The sequence below is a fragment of the Neopsephotus bourkii genome, unplaced genomic scaffold (assembly GCF_033783945.1).
Source record: "Neopsephotus bourkii isolate Nb327-2 ecotype Australia unplaced genomic scaffold, CSIRO-AGI_Nbou_v1 NB_795, whole genome shotgun sequence".
Classification (NCBI taxonomy): Eukaryota; Metazoa; Chordata; class Aves; order Psittaciformes; family Psittacidae; genus Neopsephotus; species Neopsephotus bourkii.
In genome coordinates, this window is record NW_026901291.1 from 796,273 (window position 1) to 818,767 (window position 22,495).

Below are 22,495 nucleotides of genomic sequence, written 5' to 3' on the forward strand. Positions count from 1 at the left end.
TTGCCACGGGGAGTTTGTGATCTGGAGAAAACAGGAAATGGTATTTGGGGCAGTACTACAGCAGATGGGGTTTTTCTTGACCTCCATGCTTTTGAATAGAATTGGTTGCAGTATTGTCTAGGACCAAATGCATAGTTGATGATTTATTCTATCTTTTTTTGCCTTTTTCTATGATGTGGGCATCATAAACATGTTTCCAACCTAGAAAGATGAGGAATATGTTTCCCAGACTTCTCAGATAATGGCTAAATGCTCATTTTGATAGCAGAGAATGTTTCCTATGGGATGGTTATTTGACATATGCATCATGGTAACATTGAAAGAAAACAGGCCCTGGTGCTGGCTACTGAAATGGTAGCACAAGGGATGCCTTTGTCTTCTGGAGTCTGTGCTCAGTGGGGAGTAAGCACAGTTGGTCAGGGCCATGGTGGAGAAGAAGGCAGCAACATTTGGGTGAGAGGAGCTGGGGAGTCCCAGGATACCGTGTCCAAGTCCAGCCTTACCCCTTGTAAGGAGCTTCTCTGCTGCACTGAGACTGCCAACAGGCAGGCATGGATGGAGAACGTGTCTGCAGTCTGCAAAGCCCCTGGCAGGACTGCAGCATTGCTTGGTCCTGGGGCATGGCTTTAACCCCAGTACATCCTTCCCTCCTCACTGCTGGCCCTGCAGTCCTGCCTGGGTGGCTGATGCTGTGCTTGGCCATGCCACCACCACCAGCGGACCCATAACAGCAGAAGGGTGTGCTGTCTGCACTCCTGCCATGTGCCTCAGAACAAACTCCAGTGACTACGTATTTCCCATCCCAGCATGGGAGGACCTGCTCTGGTTGGTGGCAGGCAAGCAGGTGGACATTAGGTACAACAGGGAGCAGGTGCTCTCCTTCCACCCAGCTTCCTTTGGCAGCTGGATTCCCCACTGCTCCTGTTCATAAAACCCAAATGACTCCTCAGGTTTATTAGTTACCTCCAGGTGTAATTTATCAGTCCCAGGCTGGTCTCTGCCCAGGCAGCTGGGGAGGGGCCTGTGTCTGTGCCAAATGTGCTGTTCCCCACCACAGTGGCACGTTTCTTACTGGGGTTTAATTCCAACAGATCCTGCAAACTAACAAGAAGCACATTCAGTGAGTGGTTTGAGAGGATGCGGAGCCAAGGTGAGGTTGGTTCTCTGAAGAATTTACAGAGGGACTAATAGGATCTTCATAAAAACTGGGAGGGTGAAGGAGGATCTTGCTGTAGGATAAACTGCAAAGGGCGGAAAAAGGGAACAGATACAATAGCTCATAATGGAAACAGGAGACTGAAGGGTTTCTAGATAAAGTGAAACTATGGGAAGTGAGATATCAATAAGCCAAAAAGGTGAAGGGATTCCTCTAAACAATGCAAAGTTTGTTCCTCAGATTGTTGTGAAAGGGCAGAGGGACATTGAGTGGAAAAAAGAAAAGCCAGGAAGATGAGGGAAAAGGAGAAGATCCCAAACCTTGAGCTGTGGTATGGAAAAACTCTGAAGCTCCATTGCAGCCCCTTCCATAAGGCTGTTTCCTCCACAGACATACAGGACTGCATCAAGAGGGTGCCTTTTCCCATCTTTAGTTTCTTCTCCTTTTAGCCATGGTTAAGAACAAAAACATCACCTTTTGGAGACAGAGTCATGGGAAGATCTTGATCCTTTGGCCCTTTTTTCACAGACAGAATTATATTAACTTTTCCCTCCTTTTCAGTGATACCAGAGTTGTTTTCTCACAGTTCAGTGCCATGCTGGAAAGCAAGAGAGGCCCACATCAAGCCAAGGGCAGAGCAGTTTGCTGCTTTCAAGTGGGATTAAGATGCTGGACCGAGATGGTTTGCAGAAACTCCACCATCATCATCTTGTCCCCTCTGTGCCTGCATCAGCTGCTGACAGCCCTCCTAGGTGCAGTGGTTTAGATTTCAGTGTGACAAAGTGTTTTCACACCCTTGTTTAAAGAAGAACATCATAACCCAGTTAAAGGGCAGCATACTCCAAGCTTCCAATGCATATTTATACCATCTATTTTAGGTATCTACTTTCAGATCTTTCTATATGGTCAGTTCAAAAACAGATACGTCTCTGGAAGGTGACTCACACCACCTAAAATAGACTCCTGTTCTCAGACATCACTTCTCTGCACTAATTATAGAAGGAGGCTGGAGATGTTAAGCTCCAGCTTTCAGCACGTGAAAGTTGATGCATGCAGGAGACAGCAATAATACCCACTTTGTTTTCCTTCATGCAGGGAGTGAGATGATGGGTTGTGGGTGATGCAGGCAGGTGATCTGCCTGCTGGTTTATGGCTTCACTGCCCTGGTTCTGTGTGCTCCAGAGAAGGGTGTTGAAGTCCAAGCAGGCACTCACAGGCTTGTTCAGGCTGATGATCTGCTCTGCTGCTGTTAATGCCATACCTCTGTGCACAGTCGTCAGGGCTGGAGGGGCTGCTGCTAGCTGGAGTACTCAGCAGTGGTAGGCAGCAGTGCGGGTTACAGTGCCCACCCGTGTCACACCAATACTGCTGCATGATGCTGTAGGAAGTGTCCTGAGATGCCTAACTCCATCACGCTTCTCCCTTAAAGACCTCTGGAGGAGAAACCCACTGTGGTCTCCCCTTGTGTTTTGGCACTGTTTTCTCAGCCGTATAGCAGCAAAGTTAGCTTTGAGAAGGATGCATAAAAACCTTAACATGTGGGGGTTAGCCTGACACTTGCCATTCACTTGCTTTTCTGCTGATGGAAAAAGAACAAAATGGTGCACCTCTGGGCAAGGACACAGGAACATGAGGTGGATTTGCCCCATAGTGTTCCTCCCTCAGAGTAGGGATACCACAGCTCAGGGTGGCATAGGGTTTCTCCCACCCCTAACCCCACTTTGCATAGCGATCTTGGAGCCACAGTTGAGAATTAACCCCACAGTCAGCCATTTGTAAGCCAAGCTGACAGAAATTGCTGGCTTTGTGCTGAAGAAGTCATTACCTTAAGCTTTATTGCCGTGTGCAGAGTTTACTTGTGACAAAGTAAATGTGCAGAGATGTCTGTAAATAGGGCTGGGATATTGCTGTGTTAACAGCTCCGTGGTAAGCTATCAATCAGCAGAACAGTGTGAAAGAAACCATTAAAACCCACTGTTACAAACAGTCTCCTACCTGTGCATGTGTGCAAGCTCTGCATCCCACCAGCGTGTTCTTCCATCACTGCTGCTCTGGTTGATCAAAACCAGCATTTCATGTGGTTTTTCAGAGGGTGTTTTATAGCCCTGATGTGTTATCAGAGATAGTGATGCCATCTGGAAACAGAGGTAGCAGGCACTGTTGGGCTGAGGGTGGACATCTGAAAGAGCTTGCTGTGATCTTTGATACCCCTACCACTTTGGAATATATATATGGATGGAAAAGCACTGCTGTAGAGCTGCTGTGAGGACCTGGAATTCTTTGGGGTCTTAGTCCTGTCTATCAACGTTATGGCTGTGAAAGGGAGAGAGGTTTGTTTCTCTAATACCAGCAGAAAGCTCAGTTAAGGTAAACGAGGTAGCAAGATGCACCACTCATGCTACCTGAACTGCAGGAGGAGCTGTGCTAGGGGGCAAACACACGCATTGAAAATAAGCTGGTGCCTGTGTGATTGGTGTGTGTCCGAATGGCATAGGTGATGCCTTGAAAGAGCATCTCTCCTAAATCCGGCTGCTGGTTGGAAGTCTCTGGCAACCAGGCAGCTCTGGCTGCAGGGAGGCTGAGCTCTCCAGCTCACAGAGCTCTGGCAAGCAGGAGATGTGCGTTTCTGCCTTATCTGTGTTTCCTCAGGGTGGCCGGCAGCCTGCCTTCGCGTCGTCTGAGCACTTCGGGATGTCTGGAACATTTAATGTGCTTCTCCCCTCGGAGTCAGGCCCTACTTGTGATGCTGTTTTGTTTCTTGCCGTAGCTGAGGCAGCCCAGACAAGCACGTAGTTCTGGCCTCTGCCACTGGTGACAGTGATAAGCTCAGGGAATAAAACCCCATCGCTCGGGGTCACCAGAGGGGCAGACCAGAGGAATTTCCCAGGCAGTGCAGGGCTGGACTCTGCGCTCTGGCGAGGGGCAGCAGCTGAGGAAGCCGGAGCCCTGGGCTTGCATTTTATACTGACTCTTTCCTCTGGGACAGCCCAGCTCTCCTGGGCCTTTTGCAGGTGCCACAGCTTCGGGTGGTGTGGGAAGGGAAAGGGGATGGTTGAAAGGTGACAACAGAAACCAAACGGTGCTGCAGATTTCCTCCTCCTCAGTCCTTGTTCTCACAGCTCTTGCCTCTCCCATGCCCAGACCTTGCAAGGTTTTGTGCAGGCTCATAAAACTGTGTTTCCCCATAATGAACCCCCCTTGCTATCCTGAGAGTGCTGCTCCCACCACTTGGTCTATGAGGGGAAGACAGAGAACTATGGTTTTTGCTGTCTCCCAGCCTGTGACTCTGGATGATGCTGGGGAAGGGACTCATTTTTTACCCGCTCTTCAGTGGCCCTTTTCCTGCAAGCAAGGCCCTTTGGCATGCACAGTGAATGGGCACCCAGCCACCCTGCACGAGGAGCATGGAGCTATAACTCTGCATTGCCTTCCTCCATCCCTGGGCTCTGGAGCACAGCTACTCTTGCAGCCAGACTCCTGGCTCTCACTGCAGAGTGAGCCACGGAGAGCTTGGCCCAGAGTGTGCAAAGTTCCCTGCTGACATGGAGCAACTCCTTTTCATCCAGAGCTGCAGCAATCCTATGAGCCCAATTACCCTGATTCCCATAGTGCCAACCTGAGAGCTGCATCCCTCTTCCACCTTCTCCTTCCTGCAAGACTCCCTGACCCCTGCCTGAGTTTGTGGCTGTGATGCTGGCAGCCTCTGGTGCGCTCACCCCTTATCAGTGGGAAGCAAGAGGGCTCCCCGGGGCCTCTGCCAAGCTCAGAGTATCTCTTGCAGTCGCTGGGAGCTGCTGGCAGAGCACACAAACAGCTTTGAGGGACCTAAAGCAGAGCTGAAGCTCTGTGGCATCAGGAACCAGATGAAACTCCCCCAACGTTCCCTGCTCAGGGAGTGTGGGAAGGACAGCCAGCAGCTCCTGGATCCCCACCTAAAGCAGGGCCATTGGCTTGCTGGTGCCAGCAGTACCAGCTGGTGCCCAGGCAGCTGCTGTCCCAAGGGGTGAGATGGCAAGAGGTGGTGGGGAACCTTCCCATCAAACACGTTAAATGAGAAAAGGCTTTCCTTTGCTTTCCAAAACTCAGCTCAGTAAAATAAATACCCCGAATTCACACGTGTGAAACTGCAGTTGTAACATTAAAACAGAACGGTCTGGGTTTTAATTTGAGGTGACTTTGTGCACTGAATCTTCAGTTGGCTGTTACCAAATCCACTTGGAAAATAATCCTGGGGGCCCTAAGGGTGCTGGGTTAAACTGGGTTTGCTCTGTGGCTGGGGAGTTCAGGAAAAGTGTCCCCAGGGTAGGGTCTGAGGGATCTGCAATGACTCTTTCCCTTATGGATCCTGCAGTGTCTAATCATGTCTGAGCACACACTGCAGCCTCTTGTTCAATTGAGGTTACTCACAACATCTCCCTCGTTGTATGTGGATGTCTGTTTTTGCGACCCCCTGAGAAACTGACTCGTCTTGGAGGCTGTTATCTCTCTGTCAGATGTGGCTGAAATTGCTCAATGGGTTCAAAGATGTTGAGGGAGGCTCAGACAGTGTGAATGTGCGAGCTGTAGGAAATCAGCCTGACAGGCTGAAATGGGAAACACTTTAAAACTGTCAGAACAAAAACCCTTCCCAGTGCTCTGACTTTTGGTCCCGATTATTGGTTCCTAAAGCCTCACAAGATCCTGCCCGCTACTCCAAGGGGCTCCCGAGAGCCCGGTGTTGGAAAGCACAGCGCCAGCCCTGCAGACAGTCAAAGGGACCTTTGGGAGTAGCAAGAGACTTGGTGCCAGCTTTTCTTGTGGCCCCTCAGGTCTGGGAGAGTGGAAGCCCATGGCCACACTCCCATCCATGCCATTAGAGCCCACCCTGAGAGGAGATGGCATGACAATCCTGTTTGATTTGTGGTTCTTTTTGCCAAATGCCTTTGAAAAGGGATCTGACACCAGTTAATTTGACACAGGAGCAGGTTAGAAAAATAGTTGCAATAATGAATCTCCTTTTACTGTTCCAGTAGTACTATCACAGCCATTCACAGGATGGTTAATCTTTTAGCTAGTGCTTGAAGCGTTCTGTGCAGGGAGCTACGCACCATCAGAAAGAATGAATGACCCTGTTTCCCTTCCCTATCGTGGCTATCAACCAGAGCTGTCTTTGGCATAGCTTGTAGGTTGATTTCTAGTTGAGCATTAGAAGCAGAATTCATCTGTCCAAATGGAGACATCTAATTGTGGATGTCTACATCTGAGTTACTTGTCTAGACTCTTGTTTATAGGAAAGAAATGGGCACCCCAAGGACATGAGTCACTGTATGCTAGAGTAAATGTTTAAAATAGGTCAGATGAATCATTCTGTAAATGGGCCTCTTTCTCTCCTGTGACTATAAAGGGAGTCCAGTGTCACCACGCAGAGGAGAACAGGGAGATGTCTCTCAGGTACAGTGAAATGCATTCCATGTCAGGTCTCTGGGTATGCATAGCCATCTGCTTTTCTGTTTGCACATCTTCTGACATCCTCTGTTCACTTCTTGCTCTTCCCATTATAAATTAACCTGGGACAGTGATGCTGTGTTGTTGCTGTAGCTTCTACTGCAGTTACATCACAGACAGCTCTCAAGTACCTGCTGTTCCCTTCTTCTTCCTGGGGTCATCAGGCTGGAGTTACCTTTATTGCAAACCTATGCTGGAACTAGGGCTCTGCTTTATCCTCTTGTGCATCCCTCTTTTTCCCTCTCCAGTGAGCTGCTGCTGGGGCTATGCTTTCCCTGCAGCCAGGTCTTCCTGTGCTCTGTCCTTCCACATGAGCCATCTGCAAACATCTTGGGTGTCCTCGTGTTCCTCGGGCCAACACAACCTTTTCTTATCTACTCACAGTTTCCTTAAGCTGCTGGTAAGTGATTGCTGCCTTTGTCCATCTCTGTTGTGTCTGCTATGGTGGGCACTGGCACCTGACTGAGAGGGACTCGTGGCAGCTTAGTGTCCCTGCTGCTCCAATGCACTGCATGGCTGACTCCTGTTGGTGCTCAATCTCAGCTGCGAGGTCAGGGGTATTAGCCTGAAGCTCCTTCACTGATTTGTTCCCATCTTATTTCTGTTCGTTGAACAGAAGAATGCACAATACTTCCAGATCCTTCCATGTAGACTTGGAGCCTGGTCCTAGAAATTTAGCATTATTTTAACAAAAGCAGTGCTGTGCTGCTAAAGGGGATAAGTGGGAGGAGGGAAAGAGACTATTAATAACACATGGTGCAGGAGATGGGGAAGGGAAGAAAACTGAAGAGCACAGGTAAGACTTTTGCTGCAGGTGTTTTCTCAAGTTTTGTCTAGGAGACAAGGGAAAACCCACAGCCCATCCACATAAACCCATAAACCAGGTTAGCTGAGCACTGTTTCATCATTTAGTAGAGCTACCCAGGCCTTTCAGCCTCAACAGATCCCAACTTTATGCTTTTCTCAAATAGTATTTTATTAAAAAATCATTTCTGTGTGAGAGGATTAAAAAAAAATAAATGTTTAAAAGAAACCCAAACACGTTAGAACCTGGGAATACTTTCACATGCTGGCAATCCTTGTGTGAGTATGAATAGGACACAATGTGCCCACCGTCTCTTGTCTCAGTGGCAGGGAGATTCTTTTCTAATTCGTTAGATCGAGCCCTGGATCCACAGGTCCAGCTCTGACCTTTGTGAGACTCGGCTCTTTGCACCCAGAGCTGACGAGGGCTGAGGGGCATTGGTCCAGGTCACTTGCTTGGGAGGCAAGAAGAAAAGGTCCTCCCTCCCTGGAGACCTGAGCAACAGGAAAGGCTGTTTGGCAGCAACTGCCTTTCTCAGCATGCGAAACAGCTGGGACTGGTAACCATTAAATGAGGTTCAACAACCTTCCTGGGCACGCTGGATGAGTGCTTGAGTGAGGAACCCAGCTGCACTTCCTACTGGAGAAGTTAAATTATGGATCATAATACATATATTGCTGAGAACTGGGCACGCCGGGGTACTTGATGGAGATAAAAGGCGGAACATGCAAAACTGAAACCACAGCAAGCCTCACTCTGCTCTGAACTGTTTCCCACTAGGAAACTGCTCGCCTCAGCAGACAGCCTTTCTGTTTGCTCTGAAAGTGTTGCCCATTTGTATGTGGCTCTGTGGCAGAAGGCTGCTCCTTTCCCAGCACTCACTGCTAACAGTAAACACAGTTGGGATGACTCAGAGGGGTATTCCCTTTCACTGCATAGGTTCAAGATCAGTCAATGTTATCAACAAGTGAGCGTCCTTCATTCTCCTGATGGTGTTCAGTGCTTTGATATGAGTTGTCGATTCCTGCCTAGTTGCTAGTCAGCTGACAGCTCCTTTGTAGAAAGACCTGCCCTGACACTGACCAGAAAGGGTGACATTTGACTGCATTAGCTGCCCAACATAAGGTCATACCTCCCACTGGATAATGATGCTTGTCAGGACAGATGTCTTCTGCCCTTGCACAATTCCACACCTCTTTGTGCAACCCAGCTCTTCTCCTGATACCTTACAGGCCCTCTGTGTTTTCTCCTTATATCCAGAGCTAACCTTAAAACTAAAGCTCTGCAAATCCCTTGAAATCCATTTGTTCCTGGAAGCTTTCTCACTGTGATGATACCTGTGTGTGCTATTGTCCTGCAAATACTGAGTCCGAGATTTCCACTGATGCCAGGAGTTGTCATTACTGAAACTGAAGCAGATGGTAGAGTGGGACTGAAATGATACTATGGGGATTTTTCCCAAGGTGTCACACATTTTCCACTAATATGAAGCACTGGAATGGCTCACCTGAGGAGGCTGCAAGACCTCCACCTTGGAAAGGTCTTTAAGAACAGTAAATGTTTGTTAGGGACAACTTCATTACCTAGTCCTTCCCTGGGGAAGGGGAACTATGCAGTTTCCTGAGGTCCATTCCAGTCCCAGGAAATCCCACCAAGAAACCAAGCAGATACTGGAAGTGGTGTAAGGTTCAGAACCAGAAGAAATGTTCAAAGAAAAGAACATTCTCAAAATTAAGGACTGTAGTGACAGGACAAGGGGTAATGGGTTAAAACTGAAACAGGGGAAGTTTAGATTGGATATAAGGAAGAAATTATTTCCTGTTAGGGTGGTGAGGCACTGGAATGGGTTGCCCAGGGAGGTTGTGAATGCTCCATCTCTGGCAGTGTTCAAGGCCAGGTTGGACGAGGCCTTGGGTGAGATGGTTTAGAGCGAGGTGTCCCTGCCCATGGCACAGGGGTTGGAACTTGATGATCTTAAGGTCCTTTCCAACCCTGACTATTCTATGATTCTATGATATATCTCAGATTTTGAGCTGATTTCTCGGCAGTAGTACTGAGTTTAACTAGAGCAAATCTTGCAGCACTTGGCATTTGAAATGCTCGGGCACACATTATACCTAATTCTTAGGACAGGAGGAAATCAGTGCAGTCCCATTGAGGCAGAGCGTGTGGGAGTTTGCTTTGTATTCTGTCTGACCCACACGGGCAAAGTATAAGCACCACCACTTGAAATTTCCTCCCAGCATTTATGTTCTTAAAACCCAACAATGGTATTGGATAGGGAGCAGATAGGCTTGATCTGATCCTGGGTTACTTTGCATTAAGTGGTTTTCAATTCTTTCTCTTTAATATCATTCTCATGCCTATCCTGTGTGTTGCTCATTTCCTCTGGTGGGGAAGTGAGAAGGATATGCTGCGGAAACCAAGCAAGCCAATAAAAATGATGTGGCAGAGGGAAAGAGAGGAACACTGCAAACAGTCTCTGTTTTGGCTGATAAAGGCATCCTCAGGAAGCTTGCACGTTGTAGGAGTCTGTCAACCACATGCTGCTGAGTCAGGAAGCCAATAGTGCTGTGCTCCGGGCATCCCACCATTGCCAGGCTGGTTCTGGACCCTCACTGAACACCAAGCCCCTGGATGGGCAGGCTGCTGTGTCACCCACTTCAAGTGGTGTAAGTGGCAGTGCTGCTTGTAGGGACATGGCATCAGAAATCCCCGACATGCAACTGCACGAGAAGGTCACAGCTCAGTCAGAACAGCACATTAAACGCTCCATTTATACGCACTAGTGGCGTCATGCCAAGATGAATCCAAAACAATTACATCTCCAGCAGCGTTGGTTCCTTTCACAGCAACATAAGGCATTTTGCTCCGCTAGTCAATGTGATGATGTTGCGCCGAGGACAACAGGCTCAGGCTCTGAGCTGTGCTCATCCCAGTGATTTGTCATTGAAATACATCTCTGGCTGAAACACACTACTGGGCTTCCCGGAGGTTCAAGCTGCCACTTGGTTAAGATGCATAGCAGTTTCCACTGGCCAGATGACTCACCTCAGCCTCTCTCATCGCCCGAGCGAGACAAAGGCAATTGGAAGGCAGAGAAGACAATAACAAACTGTTGACCACATCGTAAATCCAAAGACGCGGCAACAACAGGGCTTAGCTCCTTCATGCAGGAAATATTGTAAATGAAACCACAGTGTTCGGATACAGTGTCTGCTGAGAAGGAAATCTCTTCTGGTAGCCTGCACCTGCTAGATATAAAGAGGAAGAGACTGGATTTCTTCATTTTGCAGGACTCTTTCCTCAGAAGGCAGCATATTTATAACTCCAGTAAATCTGCAAAAATTGGGAAATAAAAAGAACCCCGCAAGAAGAAGAAATTGATTTCTGGATGTGATCAGAGCAAAGCTCTTAATCTTTGTTCCTGTTTTATAGAATTGCTGCCTGGATGCTGCTTCTACGGGCTCAGGACATAATGCATTATTTGGTCCATGCTCAAGTGGAAAATGCTGGGAAAGGGAAAGAAGCTGAACTTCTTTTCTCTTTTCTTGACAGAAAACAACCAAACCAACCAACTGAAGAAACAAACCAACAAACAAAAAACAACTGAGAAAAGAGATGTTTTCATCGACTGCTCTGCTTTGCTTTTTGTGCTCCTCAGGTGAGGGCTGTCTCCTAACCCCTTAACCAGGCATTTCTTCACAGCAGTTCTGAGAGCACAGAGATGGGCTCCCTGATCCTGTCCCTGCTCCAGGGCAGGGAAGGTGCAGTACAAGGTTACACAGAAAGGCAATGGGGGCATCGGCCTGAGCAAGCTCCAGCTGCTCACTGATGGTTTGGAGATTGTTGCCAGCAGGCACAGATGAGCACAACTCTGACTGCTCTTCTGTATGCCTAAGAGTCTTATGCAGAGTGGCAGTGAGTGAATCCGAGCCAGATCCAGCAGATACGAAGACAATGTGGTGGAGGAGGGGTTAAAACTGGTCCTGGAGGCTGTAGGTGATGTACATGCACTCATGTGGTTCTAGAGATCCAGAAATCTCAGCAGCTGACTCTCACATGATACATAGAGCTCTTTACAGATCAGTACACTTGCTTTGTGGTAGGAACATGTAGCAGAAGGAATTTATTCACAACTTCATTTTTAAATTAAAGGCCTTGGGGCTTTAAGTAGCACCAGAAACAAGTTCTGCAAAAGGCTCTGGAATTGCCTGCAGAAGTCACCTGTGGTGGCACCCTGCATCAGACAGAGCTTTAAAGAGGACCTGCTCCATCTTCAGTTGAGGTCCCCAGAGATGACTGAGAAGCTTGAAGCTTAAAGAAAAAAACTACAATAAAACCTCCTCTGATTGTTTAATTAGAATAAACCCAGGCAAATGGAGCTTTGCACAGTAGCAGTCTCTGCTCTCCCTCCCCTGTCTGCCTGCAGGTGTCTTTGCTTCCAGAACTGGCTTTAACTTGGTGATTATCTCAGCTGCAGCAAACTGCCATGGAGCATCCCTCTATTGCAGGCAAGGCCTGGATGCCTGCCCTGGCAGCCTCTGCCCCCTTGCCCAGGGCACTCTGGCGTCCCACAGAAACTACTGTCCTGAGGCAGCAGACACTGACACTCTCCTGGGTGCCCAGCTCACCTCTTCTTCACCAGGGAGAAAAACACTGTCATCGAGGGAGCAAAACCCCATACACCAGCCCCCATGCTGCTGCAATGGAGTGCTCCTGACGGGAAACACGTACCACAACAACACACTTAGAAGTAGGGTGTCTAGAAATTTGGCAGGAAACCTCCTCTGCAGACTGGCACGAGATCAGGAGATAGGCAGGCAAGCATCAAAGGGAGGGAAAATTAGCATCTGGGTTTCATTTCTGCAACTGTAGTTGAGTCAGCCTGGTACGATGCCCAAGTTGCTGCCTCAGCACTGGAGAGGCAATGGTCTCCTCATGCCACTCTCCTGCACCGAGGTCTCACAAGGGTCTCCAGCAGTGCCTCAGCATTCGTTTCCTGTTTGTTGATAAAGCTAGAGGCTTTGAAAAGTCCTGTCTGACTTAATCCTTATTGATCACAGATCCAGGAGCCCTGATGTGAAGGCATTTTAAATCTCCAGCCACCGACTGCTTAACAGCTTCTGACTTCAAAAGCTCTGGGAGCCGCCTTCTCCTTTTAAATACACTTTTAAGTAAAATGTAGTTGGTCCCTCATTAACGTGCACCTTTCCCATAATTATACAACTGTTTGCAGTGCAAAGGGTCAGCTCCCATGCCATGTGCACTGCCTTCATTCATGAAATCAATGGGCAATAAGCAATGTCCATTTCTGGTCTTTATAGAAGTCATCTGCTGCAAGGATGAGATTAACTTAGCTTCTCAATGTAGATATCAAATAGGTGGTCTTAAAAATCACACAAACCTCCTCTGCCAACAACCCCAACTAAACCAGTGTATGGTTTCCAGGACAAGCTCCATGGAAGCCCAGGACAGGTTTTGTCCTCTCTCTAAGGACGTTACGCTGCCCATGGGCAGGGAGGGAGGTTGTCTGTAGTGTGCTGCACTGCTCCTGCTGCACACTCTGGCAAATCAGGGGCTCATTAGGGCTGTGCTGGGGGTCTGACCTGGGGCAGGTCACAGCAGCTGACCTCTGTCTCCTGGTTTCTGTTCTTGGGGGTCTTACATGCAGAGCTCTTGCACTGGCACCTTGGAGGGCACTGCTGCATCAAGCCGCCATGCATGGCACCAGCACCCTGTCCCTCCTGCCCAGGACATGGGTCTGTGTGTGCAGGCTGGTGCCCAGGCAAGCTAAAGAGCTACCAGAGGGGCCTCTTGAGCACAAAGGGTGACAGCTTGAGTTACAGCCCTGAGTCAGGGAGCATGAAGAAAGCTGGAAATGATTATGGAGCATACGGGGGAGCTTGAGTAGCAGAGAGACTGCAGAAACCATGCTAATCCCTAGGGAACTCAGACTGTATGATTTACATGGGTTTAAGCCTTAACTTACCTTTCCAGTCATGCTCTTGGAAGAGAGCTTACTTAAAACAGAGGGGATACATAAATCTCTGGGGCTAAAAGAAAGGCTGAATGGAGTCAGGTTTATAGGCCAGAGATTTGCATGCCTTCAAAAGCATGAAGCCTTCCTTCGGGCAGGCATGGGGGTAGGAGAGAGGCAGACAAGCCCAGCAGCTTTGTCCTGCACTGGTGTGAGCACTGCATGTCAGCATGTGAATGCAACTGCAGGGACCACAGGGCACATGGTGAGGTGGTACTTGGTGATAATCAATGGGAAGTGGTGTGAGTGGCTGTTACAGCCTCCTGGAGACAGAATTATTCTGGATGCAAATGCTTCAGGGAGCTTTGTGAAGGTTCCTGCATAAAACTGAGACTTGGTTCTTCTGGGTTTTGTAGGGTTTTTTTTCTGGTATTGTCAAAAAGAGAAAAGATTCGCATCTCCCCATTGCCAGATCACCGGGGTGACTAAAGAAAGTGAACTAAAAATGCATGCAAAGCACAATGTGCACCTTCCAGCTTCTGAAACAAATGAAGTGGGGGTCCCAGACACTACAGCTTTCTTCACTGGCCAGCTCTGACTCACCCTCCTTCTGGAGAACTCATGAGACATAGTGAAACCCCATGGTCTGAAGCTGTTTACAATGTGTGGGAAGGCATCAGTCCAACTGACTTAGTAATGGGTTTTGGTACTGAGACACACTCAGCTGTGCAGCCCGAGACAGAAAACCTGAGCTCTCTGGGTGAAGCAAGAAGCTGCATCAAGCTACACAAGCTACACTAGGCCTGGGATTAGTGCTGGGCAGGGAAAAGATGTCCAGTGATCCTCAATCACACCTTCCTTGAAGGTGGCAGAAAACTGGCACTGGGCTGATACTTGTTTTTTTCCCTCTGATTACATTATATTCGGATATATATGAACAGAAGGCAGGGGGACACAATCCAGTGGCTTTTTGCCTCAACTAAATGCTGTGGTTCAGGGTGAAATAGTTGCAACGCTTGCATCCAGATGAGTAGGAGAGGACGCCTCCCTGTAGTATGTTGGAGGGGCAGAAACCTGCTGGAATTACTTCCATGCTGGTTGTATCTTCTGTGGATAAGGGATGGTGGAGCTGGTGCCTGCAGCTGTAATGAGAGTCCCTCTGGTGATCAGGCTACTTGTGTGTGCACACCTCTGCACTAAGTGTGCATAGCTGCTGCACTTGTGCCAAGCTACTCTGCAATGGAGGTCAAGTTTTATTCTATCATGCAGTGTTTTACTGGCCTTTGGATATGTTTGTAAGCCTGAGCTTGTGCCTTGATGAAACTTTAGACAGGCAATTAGACAGGAGTGTTATTTATTCATGTCAGGTGGAACCGAATCATTCCTGGTTTCTTGTTTATCCTGCCAGAATGGTAAATGAAAAAAATGGACTTTCTCTTTTGGTTCGTGCTGTGGGTCCCCCCAAAAGAAAACATCTCAGCAGTAAGTGTCTCATTAAGAGAAAGCATCTGCAGAAGGAAGAACAATGTGTTCTGGCCCAAACTCACAGCTGTGGCCACCAGCTGTGACATCCCTTACTCCAGCTCTGCCTTTACTACGTTATTTCAGTGGTAGCTTTAAAGAAGAGAGAGAAGACCTCACGGAGAGTCTGGCTTGGAAAAACTTGCTGCAATCGACAGGAAACCTCTTGGGTCTGTGAAGGACTTCAGCAGCCCAGGGGATAACCCTGCGCTTGGAGCCAGGGCCCTTGCAGCAAGCCAGGGAATGCTGGAAAGCCTGGGGATCTGGCAAGTGAAGACGCATTTAGTAGCAGAAATGAAGTGCGTGCCTTCCAGTCACACAAGTTATATAAAGCCTTTGGCCAGACTGGAGACATCCCTTTGGAGATCATTAGTACTCTTTCTGTAACTTTGTGTCTTTCAGACTTAAGTTTGATTTTATACATTGGGAAATGTTCAAAGGCCTTTGTATGGATCTTTTATGGCTGTTTCCCAAAACTGCTCCTCAGGTTGTCTGACTGCTGGGGGCTTGTGCTTTCACTAGCTCCTTCCAGTATTGTTCTTTCTTTGAAGCAAGAACTGTGTAGAGCAACTGGCACCTTCTGAATGTGGGAACATCTTACTATCTGCTGATGATTTCCCTGACCTACTCCTCTGCTTTGTCCACATGCAGACTTTCTGCTGGGGACCTAATTTAAAGCAGGTATCAGGCAGTTCTGCTTTACTGGGGTCCCTACCAGAGTGGCTTGGCATCTTGGGCTGAGATGAAATGATTTTCTGCACCCTTTGGATTTCAGCTGCTCTTTACAGAGTTTGGGAGTTGTTCATGAGCTCTTGTTCATGAGCTGGTCCTCGAACATGCGTCAAATAACACATAAATAAATAGGAGAAAACACATTCCCCTCACCTCCACCCCAATAAAACCTGTTGTGTACAGCTTTCTCTTACATAACCCATCTGACTCCAAGAACAAATGTCCCTAATTTCTTCTGGATGGTAGGCTTTGTAGAGATTTAAAGGGCAATTTCTCTCTCTTCTCCTTTAGCTCTCACAAAGTATTACAATAAGGAACTGCAGTGACAGATGATACTTAAAGGCATGGTTTAGAAGTGATTCATCTGTGAAACATGGTGTAGCATATTTTATTGTATTTTAGCTAGTAAAAGCTGTGCATTTTAGCCCAGCTATATCATACTGCATGGTAAATTATATTTATAGGAATCCCAGCCACCATGCTGAAAATAAGTACTCTCTATACAAGAGTTAATGCAGTAGATTTGTACTTAGACATGTATTTGTAAAATATTTAAGCTGCATGAAAAGGGCATCTGTAGGAAGATATGATTACAGGATCACGTAAGTGCAGCACAGTGCTGTCATATTTTAAGGTTAAAGAGCTGTAATTAGGCACTGGTGGCTGTCACTGCATGCATGCATGGAGGGAGGGGAGCCCTTTCAAAGGCTAAGTGGGGCAGGAGAGAATGGGGAACAGCCTGAGTCTTGCATCTGCTGCCCCAGCTGCAAGGTGGCCCCAGACTGAAGGATGGTGTTTTTACTGCTTCTGGGGCCCTCCTGTATCATCTTCTTATGGCAGGAGAAAAAAAAGCTATGGGAAATGCTTTCTTGCGGTTCATGCTTTATGCCTGCCACTATCCAGGCAGGAAAGCACAGATGAACAGGAGATGCTCCTCTCAACTTTATAGCAGTAACTTGTCATTCCAGGGCTCCTACTGCTTTCCAAACTCACAAAGCGGTTTCCACAAGCTTTCCAACATATCTGGGCAGTGCCCTGTAGCCTCTTGGCACAAAGCAGTTCAGTCAGCTAGTGCAAAAGCTGTCAGGAAAGCAGAAAACCAGGGTATTGAACCTTACTGCAGAGCGGCTGACTTAGGCTTGCAGAAAGAAACACATCTCTGTACCGTGACCACAAAGCTCTACTGAGTCTTACGCAAGCCCATCTTCCTTAGACATGAGTCTGTCTTATTTTCACAGCACTAGCAGTTTTGCAGCCACAAGGAAAGGAGGATGCGTTCAGGTACTACAGTACAAGGTAGAGAACAGGGAATTTTTGATTGCTGGTGCCTATCCCTAAATCACACACAGACTAAATAAGCTCCAATTCACTGAAGCATTTTAGCAGCCTTCCACTGACTTCACTGAGCTCAAAGTGCATGTTTGAACTGAAGTGCATGCTTGAGTTTTGCTGACTCATACAGCAAATAAAGTATGCAGAGCTGGTCTTTAATATAACTTCATGTGAAAACTACACATTTCCCACAAAGCCTACTTCAAGTTAATTAATGGGCATTAAGGACTCCCATTTTCCTAGCAAAGAAGGGCCCCAAGGGATCGCAGCAATTTATGTTCATACCCTGAACGATACCAATACAACCTTCCCATGGAGACAAAGCCCCAAGCACTCCCTCTGTGATAACCAAGCACTTACATTTGATGGATGGGTTTCAGGCCTTCTGACACCACATGGGTCAGGAGGGAGGACCTGGCCTCTGACCCGTCCCTTTCATCCCTTCTGGCTGGAAGCGTGCCCATTGCCTCCCTTTGTTTGGGGGGGATGAGGAGTGTCTGCAGCCTGGGGAAGCAAGGAAGGGAGCGGAGGGTCTGCCTTCTTGAACTGAAGTTCCCCACATTTTACCCACTCGGACCAACTCCCATTGCTGTTGTTACAGCCTTCTCCACGAGCTTGACGGAACAAGGCTGTGATCTGTATCCACGGACATGCCAACCACAGGAAAGCCTGGCTGCTGATTCATTGAAGGAGCAGAGCCACATGAATCAGAGCAGTTGGGTGGGACAGAGGGAGGCAGGCCGAGTGCCACTGGGACTCCCAGTGCTATGGCAAGGCACCCCAGGGCTTCCTTAAGGTGGGACCGTCCCAGTGCAGCCCCTGCCGCAGGAGGGAAGGGAGTGTTCCATCGGGAAATGAAGATATAGTTCCCAAAGCGCGGGGAGCACAGCGGAAGCTCAGTGTTGCAATGCTGTTCTCTGGGTTACTGCTTTGGTGTCCCAGCTTTGTTTGTTTGTTTGCTTGAAGAAATGAACCTTGGTGGCTGTAGGCTGCACAGCTCAGGGCTTTCAAGGAAGTTGGAGGGAGCACCAGGCTGGAAAGACCCCTTTCATCAGCACGTGTGATCCCATGTGTCCCAGGCAGCCATTCCTATAGATTTATCAAGCTCCATCTTCAAACTACATAGATTGGCTAAGGGGTCTTTTTGTCCTTGATTTTTACCCCCCACTAGTGCTCTTCTAGGTCTGTTCAGAAGCTCACTCTGCTGGTGAGAAACTGTTTAACTTCCACTCAGGCTTATGTCAACATTGTCTGGTAGCTGTTTCCCTTCTTTCTATTTATCCTCCCAGGAATCATTGCTCAGCCCCATTCCCAGCCCTGTGTGGTCCTCCTTCAGCTGGAAAAGCAAGGGAAAAGGAGGATGTTGTTATGGGAAGCACTGGAGCAATGAAATTGGTGGTGCAGTAAGATGTGTACGAGGAGTGAGCCCAGGAAGGATGCACACTCAGAGCACAGGGCTGGGGGAGAGGGTTGTCTGAAGGAAAAGTCCTGTGTCCTCACCAGGTGAAGCCACCTCACACTTAGCCTTGAACCAACCATTTCCACAAAGGGGCTAAGAATGTGCTGCTGCTATGAGGAGCAATAAGACAAGGTCGGTCACACTGTGATATATTCTTTCATGAGGATGCGGAGTGCTTGAGCTGGACTTGAAGCACAGAATTATGTTCACCAGTTGTTAGCTCTTTGGCCTGGGGAAAGCCACATTTCAGCCTCTTTGTCCCCATCTGTGAAAAACAGGATAATAATAGCCAGTCAGCTCTCCCCCGGGTATTTCGAGGGTCAACGTCTGTAAAGGGTGTGGAACACTTAAAGCAATAAATAAATGCCGAGTATCATTATTATTAATCTTCCTGTGCCTCGGTTCCTCATTTGTAAACTCTCACCTAGTGCGTTTTGACTCCTGTTTCCCAGGGAGCTGTGCCCAAGGAGGTCTCAGTTGGAGACGAGCTCTTCAGCTTCTGCCACTTGTAATCATGGCCCGCTTGCAAAAGACCCTGGACGTGCTGAGAAGCTAAAGTGTTGATGTTTTGGAGGGTTTAAACCTATTGATGATGCAGATTATTACCAGTGTTGTGCTTCCATGTCATTGTTGCAGAAGAAAGCAAAGCTGGGTGCAAACACACCACTGTGCATGCATTCTTTTGGTGACCTGAGGCTTCCCCAGTGTCTGCTCTGGTCATGGACCCTTTCTGTCATATGGCTGAAGTCCAATTCTTTCTTTTTTTGGACATTTACACTTTCTGGTGTCAAGTTTATAGTCTTTATCCATTGGCTTTAAGCCCATTCATGGTATAACTGTTGACATCTGAACTGACTTCCAAGACAGAGCTGCAAGTGGCCTTGCAAACAGTTGTAGGCAACAGTTGTAATTAAAGAGTAGACAGAGCAAACAGAAACCACAATAGCAGCCTGTAGGAGTTATGCTGCTTTAATGCGGAGAAGCCCTTAGGGCCATATCAGTGCTTACAAGGGCTTGTTGTTGGTTTCATCTCCTCCCACCTCCCTCCCCTCTTCTGAAAGGGACAAAACCAACCCTTTTCCTTAGGGAAGGCCAAGGAGCTGGTAGTGTAAGAAATGCCATGTGCCTATTTGACAGTGGCTCAAAGGGCCCTCCTGCAACAGAGATGGGACAGAGCTGATTCATCCCCCTTCCACAAAAGGATCCCCAGGGCAAGAACATCCATGTGGACCCTGAGCATCAGCCATCTCACTGGGGTGGGAGGTGGAACAAGCTGAAGGAGACCAAGACATGGGAGGGTATTGCTAGGGGTGGATCCGCTGGCCCCAGAATCCTGAAAGGGTGTTTACAGCAGAAATTATCTACACCAGGATTTGGTTGCAGGTTAGTTTATCTCACATTAAAATAACCCACAGCCACCACTTTGCTTTGTCTCGGTGTGGATCATTTGACGGTTTGGTGCATGCTATTAAGCACACTCTGGAGGTAAGTCTGCTCAAATTTGCCTGCAGCAAGAATGAAGCCAATGCCAAAGAGAACCCACACCCTTTTGCTCCTCAGCTGGAAGCAATGGTCCCATCACCTATGTGGTCTCCTGCTGTAAGATCTCCCAGAATGGGGATCACTTTTCCATTTAAAAGGAAGTTCTCAAGCAAGTGTGGTTTTCTCTGTGTCCAGGTCCTGGGTGATGTTTTTTTGCAGAGAATGGACCCACAGGGCTTTATCTTCAAGCAAATGCATCCAGTGTGGCTGGGAGCACAGCCAAGGTGCTGTGGGAAAGCAAAGGAGTTTAAAATATGTGGTAAGAATGGGAAAGGTAATAATGGGATTTGTGGGGCTGTGGGAACTGGGAATGCTCCTGTATAGGATATTTTGGTATTTCCTATCCTTTCCTGCATCCTGGTTTTCCCAGGACATGAGGCATCCCTGCTTTGAACCCATTCAAAATGTGAAGCTGATTTTCAGACTCTTCACAGGGATTTAATTTTTGTTCTGTTCCTGCTGGATTCTATTTATTTTTGCAGTGCCTCCTATTGCCTGTTTCCTCTTGAATTTCCAGCTGATTTTTTATTTGTGATTCCAGAAAAGGAACTTGGAAGATTAAAGGGGTGCCTTGTAGAGGGTGTAATTTCACCCACTCCTGCGGTAGCATATGGCATCTTTCAGGAGAGCAGAGGTGAACCTCCTTTTCCAGCAGCACTGCAGGTTTAGGTTGGTAACCACTTTTGATTGATAACCACTGGGTCAGAAGAATAAGAAATGCAAGTAAAGGGAGCAGACTTCATGAGACCTAAGCCTGTGGATGGAAAGCTGAGTAAAGCCATGGGTTTGTAGCTGGATGCTGATTTGCATGTCTGCTTTGTGCTGCTCTAAGGAGGTGCAATTTTGCTTCTGCACACTTCTTAAAATACAGTGTTGTCAACTTTGCAGCTGGTTCAAAGTGTGGGGAAGGGTTTTGTGGGTTTCAGGTCTGTATGCTTATCTGCCTCGTCTAAAGCCTCACTGCCCTCTTACAGTGAAATAAACCCTGTATCTGGTGAGCCACGTGTCACTTCAGTTCTCCCTGATATCTCCTTGCTCTCTTAATCTAGCAAAGTTGGTTTCTTGAGCTTAGCTTGTTTGTCAAGTGAAGCATCATACACTGCCTGGAGCCAGGATGAAACTCTGGAAATCAAGTATTTTGCATGCTGCTGCTTCGGAAAGCTCCATTTACTTGGGATGAGTTATTCTGAAGTAATAGTTTTCTTTTCTGTTTATTTTCCCTGACAGATCTTCTGCTTCCCCCATGCCCTGTCATATTAAACCATTTATGCTACAAAGTAAGCAGCTTGCGTCTGCCCTTGTGACTTCACTGGAACTGGTTGCTTATTCCTATCGTGCTTCTGCCAGCAAGCGCTTCAGCAAGAGAAATGATAAACTACCCACTGCAGCTACTGCACTTCAGTGCCGAATCGTAAGTGAAATCACATCCTCATTTTAGGTTAATGGTCTGATACGTGAATGCTGACAGCTCTCTTTGAGTCCCATCTTGTGCAACGCTGCAGTGTCCAGAGCACGGTGTGAGCCTGAAGGAGAATGCCTCCTTTTCAGGAGTGAGCTCAGCAGTGGTGCCTTTCGGCAGAGGCTGTGAGGGTGGTGTCACCACTGAGCACAAACACAAGCTGCACCCAGCCAGGCAAGAAAAGCAGATCCTGAAATCCAACCAACTCATGCCTGAGGCCACCTCCTCTGTCTTGCTTCTGTGGGCTGCAAAGAAACATTCCTTAATTCACAAGTGGTGTTTGAAGCATCCTCCAAACGTTAGTTTTATATCACTTCCACAGCACTGGAAGTGTTGTGGAACACAAGGCTTCCTTCATAATGTTGTTTTTGTTCTAGACTACCATATCTGAATGTCTCTTCAATCTATTATCTCTTAAGCAAAGAATTACTCATGGGACTATCTTTTTTTAGTTTGTCTTGAAGGCAGTCCCTGTTACTCCACAGCATGGAAACCAAGTGGGGAAAGTAATCTGTGCAAATTACATGCGCGTTTCTGGTTGAATCATGTTCCCTTCACTCATGGTAATGAGTCACTTGGCATAAAGTAGACTGTTACTATGAATGGAGAAAGCATATCAGGGTTCTGCTTCTCAAGAATCATTTCCAGTTGCTGAACCTCACTCAGGCTTGGAATCATAAGGGGTGAGATTGTCACTGGTATAGCAGGGGAGAATTGATCCCAGACTCTTTAGCCTTTGATGCGGAGGATAAGGTTCAAGAGCAGCCATCGAAGCTGTCTTATGCAGTTCCTAATTACTGCCCATGTAGTCATCTTCCTCTGGGAATACCGAAACTAAACAAAGAACTGACCTCGGTGAAGAGGAAGGCAGAAGTGAGTCTTATCCCGTATGCAGCATCTGAAGCGCAGTGCTCAAAATGCAGCCTGCCTAGCCAAGGGGGACTGATTACTGCACAGTCATCAGTTTTCTCACAACCAGTCCTGTTTGTATGGAACAGAGCACCCTAAATTACATTGTCACTCTG

At 47.7% G+C, this 22,495-nt stretch overlaps 1 long non-coding RNA gene across 1 annotated transcript; it reads left to right on the plus strand.

Moving 5' to 3' along the window:
- Positions 1-20,195: 20,195 nt before the first annotated feature.
- LOC133213262 (uncharacterized) lies at positions 20,196-21,534 on the plus strand. The gene is made up of 3 exons (XR_009725747.1): positions 20,196-20,270; positions 20,529-20,680; positions 21,239-21,534. It is a non-coding gene; the product is annotated as an uncharacterized LOC133213262 (long non-coding RNA).
- Positions 21,535-22,495: the final 961 nt, after the last annotated feature.